Below are 7,050 nucleotides of genomic sequence, written 5' to 3'. Positions count from 1 at the left end.
CACTGCTTTCTCCAGTGTGAGAAGCAGAAATATAAAATTGTAATAGCGTTCTGTTATTACCATTTTATGTTTGGTTGCGGGTGGGTGGGCGGGACTACTCTACGAGCTGCCAGATTGACAATCTCAATGGGGTAATCCAGTAAAGCGCAGAACCTGGGGATAAGTACGTTATGTGAACAGTGGTTCTGCCACCTCAATGCATTTCATTTCATGTCCCCCTAGGGGTGGGACTATCAACAAATGATTTCATAACACAACACTGAAACAGAAAGACAATCGATTTGAAAATATGTAAATGTATTGAAAAAATCATGTATTTAAAGATAATGACATAACCAGACACATATCAAACATACACAACAAACATTGGTGATTATCTACAATAGTGACATACAAAAGTGATAAACTGTGACTGTACACATCTCAACAATACAAAGTTTACATAGAGAACACAATACATGGAACATCAATTCATCTTTTTAGGTGCGTTGTATTCATAGTAACAAAAACCCTAGCAAGACCTCCTTTATTGTATAGGTCTGGTTGGGCAACACCGCTAGATCATGAACGTTGACGTTTTGACTGCTAAAAACGTGTGTTTATCAATGACATCACTGTAGGGTCTTCTTCAGGACAAAAAAAATCAGTTGTGTATGGCCTTCTGATGTGACTAATGAAGCTCAACTGAATGGGCAGCTTACACGCTGCACCGACTGTCGCAGGACTTAATTATTACAGAGCTCGCTGGGCTAACCGGGGCTTCAAATATGCTGGAGGTGAAAGGATCTTCCTCCTGTAGAGCAACATGTCTCAATAATTCGATAACGTATTCAGTTATCAAGAAGTATCAGGGGCACACCAGCTCCCCGCAAATCTCTGGCGTAACACGTTCAGAGAGCAGTAATGGCTATTTATACCTACAATGCTGTACCCATCACATATCACCCAGACACGGTCAGTGCCAGTGTCTGTATTTAACAGAAAACTTTAAGGTTAATCCCATCCATTTCTCGGCTGTCTTGCGCACGGAGGCCACTGTGAGAGCAGCCAGGGCAGGGCAGGAGTGGTGTGCCCACTCCTGAGTGCGCAATGACTGTTTGTTGGTTCTCTGGGAATGCCCAAACAAGTCATGCACACTGTGCCCTTTCTCAATGCAGACTGCAATGCAGCCTGCATGGAGAACATGGCCTCCACGTAAACCCCTGCCTGGGCGGCGGCCCCACCAATCAGAACGCTGCAGCGTTGTGATTGGCTATGGGGAGGGAGCCTGGCTGCCTGCTTCCTGAGAGCAGGAGCAGCAGCCGAGAAGACACAGGACCAAACCGGCTGCAAGGTAAGTTTGATTTAAAAATGAAAAGCCCCCTTCCCGCGCCTGCCCATTCCCCCCCCCACCGTGAGCCATGCCGGCTGCGACTGCAAGCCTTGGTAAATCTGGAAATGCACTAAAAAGCATGGATAGATATGTGGGAGCACTCATGCTACAGCCATGTAATGCCTTCTAGGCGCAGAGCAATATAACACAGTGACTTGCACTGCCTTGCATTGCTTCAGATTTACCAAGCAACGCAGGGCCACCTTGAGTGGCTTGGTAGGTCTAACGTATGGACTGCATTGCCCTTGCATAACCTCGTATGACTTAAGGTCAGCACACTCCTTTTATAAATCTGGCCCATGGTCTAGACACATGGAATCGTGGCTGGCCCTCATGAAACCAGAATGCTGGATGTAACGCGTGTTCAGCATTGTATTGCTTTTGAAAAGGTCCCCGCTATTTGTTTGCCCATCTCTCCTACAGATCCTAGTCACTATGAATTTCTAATCATTCCTTCAAGCAATCTGTTTGAATTTACTTTCTTTATTATCACCGTAGATATTTTTTAAATAGTGTGTCTTGTGTTCGTTATTACCAAAAACTGATGCCGAAACAGAAGATTCTCTAAATTCTGCCTTCCACTAGAGCCTTAGCTGTGATCTAATGGATCCCAAAGCCGGTATTGTTGTTGCAATTACTGGTCCTGCTGCATTGATTTAATTGGTTCATCAGATTGAACCGACATAGAAGGAACAGATCCAGGAAGAAGTAGTGATGTCCGATATTAGCATTCTTTTGCTCAATCCCGAATTGTTTCTCAGAAACGAATGATCTGAAATTGAAATTCTAACCTTGTGGAAGTGAATGAGAAGACAAAAGAATATGGGTGTGTGTACTACGCCCAGCTTGGCTAATCTGCCCTCTAAATCCTCTAAATCCATTCAATAATAAAGCTGAAAACTTTTGATTCTAAAATTTGCCACCAAGGATTTTGGTTGCCACAAGTATAATTAAGAAACCATTAATGTTTTTGTACAGGAGAGTCAGTATATTCGAATGAACCACAATCAGCATATTCTGATTCTGTAGACATATTGTTTAAATGGGGCTCCATGTAATATTCATGATTGCTCTATAGATATGTTACCTTTAAGTAAAATGCTGCAAAAAAAGACCTATACATTTTCTGTGAAGAAAGTTGAGGAACTGAAAGATATATTATGGAAAACCCAACGGATGGTTTTATTCAGAATTCTACAAGGGACCCCATTGATTGTTGTGACCTGGAACGGATTATAGAAAGTGCAGCATATTACAGTAAGGAGCCATTATCCCCGTGCCCCGCTGCAAAATGCCACGGTTTTACGCTAAATTAGATCTAAGAAGTGTATCACTCAAGCTTTATTTAACAACTGTATCAATGATATTCTGTGACATAGTTGATGTCTATGCGGTAATTCAGGTAGATGACATGCGTACTTTTAGTTTTAACCTCTTTGATGCGTTGGACGGCCCCCGGCCGTCCGACGTTGCAGTTGCCGTGTGCGTCGGATGTCCGGGGGCCGTCCGAACTGTGCACGCGTCAAATTCCGCTGCACCGCGGCGGAATTTGCACCTCGTCGAAGAGGTTAATACGAACGAACCTTGGTAACAATATACAAAACACTTCTTTTGAGTATTTCTCGATAACATTCTTTAAGTCTGCATCATCCTTGCACAAGAAACGTAACAGTAAACAGCAAACTATAATATCTTACTCTATGAACCATTACAGCATTAGTAAAAGAGATTAGTGATTCTGTGGTTTTACTCATTTTTAGGTCAAGCCTGGGCAGGGCATGCGCTGCTCTGCAGCCTGCTGCATTGGAGTATGGAATTGAAGCCCGCCCACAATCAGCCCATATTTGTCATTGGCTTGTGTCATTGCCCTTCGTAAATGCTGGTTTCTGATTCGTTAATAGGCTTGTTAGTCTTTCCTTAGTGACACCTTGTCTTCATTTGTAACCTTCCATCAGGACTTGTCCTTTTACTTTGGTTGTTACACGGTACATCTAGTCTGTAAGCACTATTTTCTTTAATGAGTTTATCCTACTGCAGGCACGACATGCTTTCCTGCAACATTCAGCACGCCATGCGTGCTTTAACTTTCCGAGCAGCTTGGGATAATGGCGGCCGCTTCTTTGAATAGGTCTCGCATTTACAAGAGTTTGAGCTATTGGCATTGTAAATGACAATGCCTTTTATTTATGTGTTAATTAGCAAAACAGATAAATAAAAGGCATTGTCATTTACAGTGCCAATAGCTTAAACTCTTGCAAATGCTATACCTATTGCATTGCAAATGCTTTTCACAGATGTCATTTGTGCTATTTCTAAACTGCTATAACTCGCTAAACCTAGGAGGGATAGTTGCAGTAAAATGTGGTAGAGCAGTGTTATGCCCAAATTGGTAATCCCGCACTCTGACATTTTCTAAACGCATGGATGCACCGTATTTAGAAAAGTATGGCGCACTCCTAAGTTTCCCCTAGCGCTGGCGCTAACAACTTGCCTAGCACCAGCGATACCTAAGAGGATGATGAAGCGTTGGAGCAAATCAAACAATCACCCCCAGTCAACTGATCTGGGTTTAATCCATCACCATTCTTTAGCTCCCTCCACCACCCCAGTTCAGACATGGCCATATGCAAATCAGTCTGACCCTGTGCCTCATGGGAACAGTCCAGCCCCAACTGCCAAGCCATGTCTTCCCTGGACCGGAAACAAGCATCCTGGTATTGGTTTCGGATTCATAATCCACATCAGCCAGGCTATCTTGAATCCAGTGGTAGAGTGAGGAAGGGACCCACGTCTGGGCATACCCTGCCAACTTAGGGCGTACAAAGCGATACCAAAGGGGATGATGGACGGAGAGTTGAGCAAATCAAACACTCACCCCCAGTCAACTGATCTGGGTTTAATCCATCACCATTCTTTAGCCAGCCAGCGCAGGCACCCTTGCACCACATTGCATGCGAGATACTGCGCTGCAGGGGCGATTGTTTATGTGCAGGAAGGGACACCTTCCTGTACATAAACAATCTTAAAATGCGATTTGCTGTTTTTTATGTGTGCTGCAGTATGCAACACACATGGAAAGAGCAAAATAGGAGGAGAAATTACTGATTTCTTATTGTATCGCCATCCTAAGACCAGGTTTTAGCTGGCCTTAGTTTTTGGCGCTGCCCCATACTGGCAAATATGGGGCAGCATCAAAAAGTAATGGGTGTTGCGGCGAACCTCCCTTTCACGATAAGTGAAGCGTTAAAGTAGCCTTATTTACAAGGCAGCATTAAGCCACCTTAAGTGGCTTAACGTCGCTTTGTAAGTATGGAGAAGGAGATATCACCACCAGAACGCCACTAAAAGTGACGTTCTGGTGGCGATATCCCCTTGTAAATATGCCCCCTAATTAGCAAGAAAAGAAGTACCGTTAGCTCTTGGACTGAGAGTTAAAAAAACATCATAGATGTCTGTGAACCCACCTCTATTCCTCAGTGGTCTGCACTGCTCCATTGTCACTATACAATCATTTGCTGGTTAGTCCACCAGATCCCTGTAAATTTAAATTAAGCACCACTCTCTCTCTGAGTAATTATTGAGCCCTGTGACTGCACCTTAATGGCTTAAACCGCCAACTCTTCTTGCTAGCTTAGGAGAAATAGCCTGAATAGTTCTATGTTTTTCCCTCGGACTTATTTTGGAAAAAATATGACTACTAAACCTGAAGAGACTATGGACGTCACCGAGCTGCTGGTTTCATTAGCAGGGTGTCATTCTAAAGCCTTGAGATTTGGGAGATGGAAGAATCCCTGGAATGAGCTGTATAATCCAATTGAGTTTTTTTTTTATCCCTACTGATCTTACCAAAATACCCTATGGACAAATTTACATGCCCTAAATTTTTCAATAGAATATAAACAGGAGTACATTGTTATGTAGTTTGAATACATTTTTGTCCTAATTATTTCTTATTTGGGTTCATATACACCACTTACAGGTGCCATGTTTTCAGTATTTTTCTAGAACCATGCAATATCAACGGTGAGACAAATGGTTTTCCCACTCAGAAGACACTGGGGGCATATTTAATAACATTTTACGCAACACACAGGAGCAAGCAAATTTGCTGCTCTGCGTGAAAAAAAACCCAGCTGAAATGTGCCATATTTACTAAGATACGGTGCATTGCTGCTGTCTCCTAGCTCTGGCGCACTGTGTGCTGCGTGCGTCAACGCAGGCACCCTTGCATCATTTTGTAAGGGTATCTGCAATACAAGCAGGATTGTTTTTGTTCAGGAAGGGATAACTTCTGCCACAAAAACAATCCTTAGACGCACGTTTCCTCTTTCTGTGTGCTGCAGAATTCATGCATAGAAAGGGAAGTATTGAGGAGAAATACAAATATTTTTCGTGGTTATGCCTGCTTCGAGGAGGCGTAGGATTTTGGTGCAATTTCAACCCTACTCACCTCAGTAAATCCAGGATTGCGTCAAAATCCATAGGAGGAAGCATGGAAGCACCATTTCTCCACCCATAGAACGCCTCCCACACGCAAAGTAATGTAAGGTAGTGCTATGCGTTGCCTTGCATTACTTTGTATTTACTTAACGAAGCGAAAGCTTTGCGTGGATTAGAAAATGGCAAAAAGGATTTTGCGTAATGGCTGCGTCATAAATGTGATGAAACCATGACGGAAAACGTTAGTAAATATAGGCCTGGCTGCTACAGAAAGTTGCTTTTCCATGCTTCTTGACTCACCTGGTAGCTGCGTACGGACAGTCAAGTCCTAGTTCCATCGAGCGGTGTAAGATTGAGTCTAGGTACAGTACACAATATCTATTACAGTAGCAGTACAGTTGGGAACATCCAGCCAGGACGAAGAAGCAAATGTTGATTGCTGACTAATGCAATCTGATACATTGATGGGTATAAAACGGTTGTTTATCCTATTGAAAGGTTGGATTGTTCTTGTTTAAGAGGGGTCATTGGCATTGACAGTGCACACACTATGTAAGGATATCTTTACATTCTTTAAATGTAAAACATAGGGTGAGGCAGTGCTTAATTTGAGGCGGTGGTTTCCGCTGCTCGGAACCGGCGCTTAATTATCAACACTGGCACTTGTTACAGTCTGCCACAAGGTGGGGCTCTCTGACTCAAGATGACCACAACAAAAGTTAATTATTAATTCAATATACATTAAAAATTAATATTGCCTGCTGCCAGGGCTGGCTTTAGTGTGGTGCGATCAGTGCCACCGCACCGGGTGCTGACTTGGGATGGGGTCGTAATTTTTGCAAGTTTTGCAAGTATGTTATCATTTTAAAAGCACCTGCTGCTGCACCAAGCTATTCTTATAGCTTTGGGAGCCTGCAATAGTCTGAATTGTCACACATGTAAGGGTGTGATGGTTAGTAGTTGTGTTGTTCATTGGCAGCATGGCAGGGGCAGTGTGTGGTGCAAGCTGCAGTGGCCTCAATTAAGCACTGGGGTAAGGAGTCAGGCACCTATAGTCGCAACACGACGAGAGGCTCGGGAGCCCTTTAAATGCCGCAAGGAGCCCTGAGAAGTCACTGCTTATGAATTCATACATACAAGAGGAAAGCAATGAAAGAGGAACTGCGCAAACTCTGAATTCACGATTAGTTTGTTCCCTTTAGCGTTAATATCAAGTGTTTTGAGAAAATAGTAATATT

This window comes from Lissotriton helveticus, chromosome 5_1 (genome assembly GCF_964261635.1).
Source record: "Lissotriton helveticus chromosome 5_1, aLisHel1.1, whole genome shotgun sequence".
Lineage (NCBI taxonomy): Eukaryota > Metazoa > Chordata > Amphibia > Caudata > Salamandridae > Lissotriton > Lissotriton helveticus.
The sequence above is the reverse complement of the archived record's forward strand: the minus strand, read 5'-3'. Positions refer to the sequence as shown.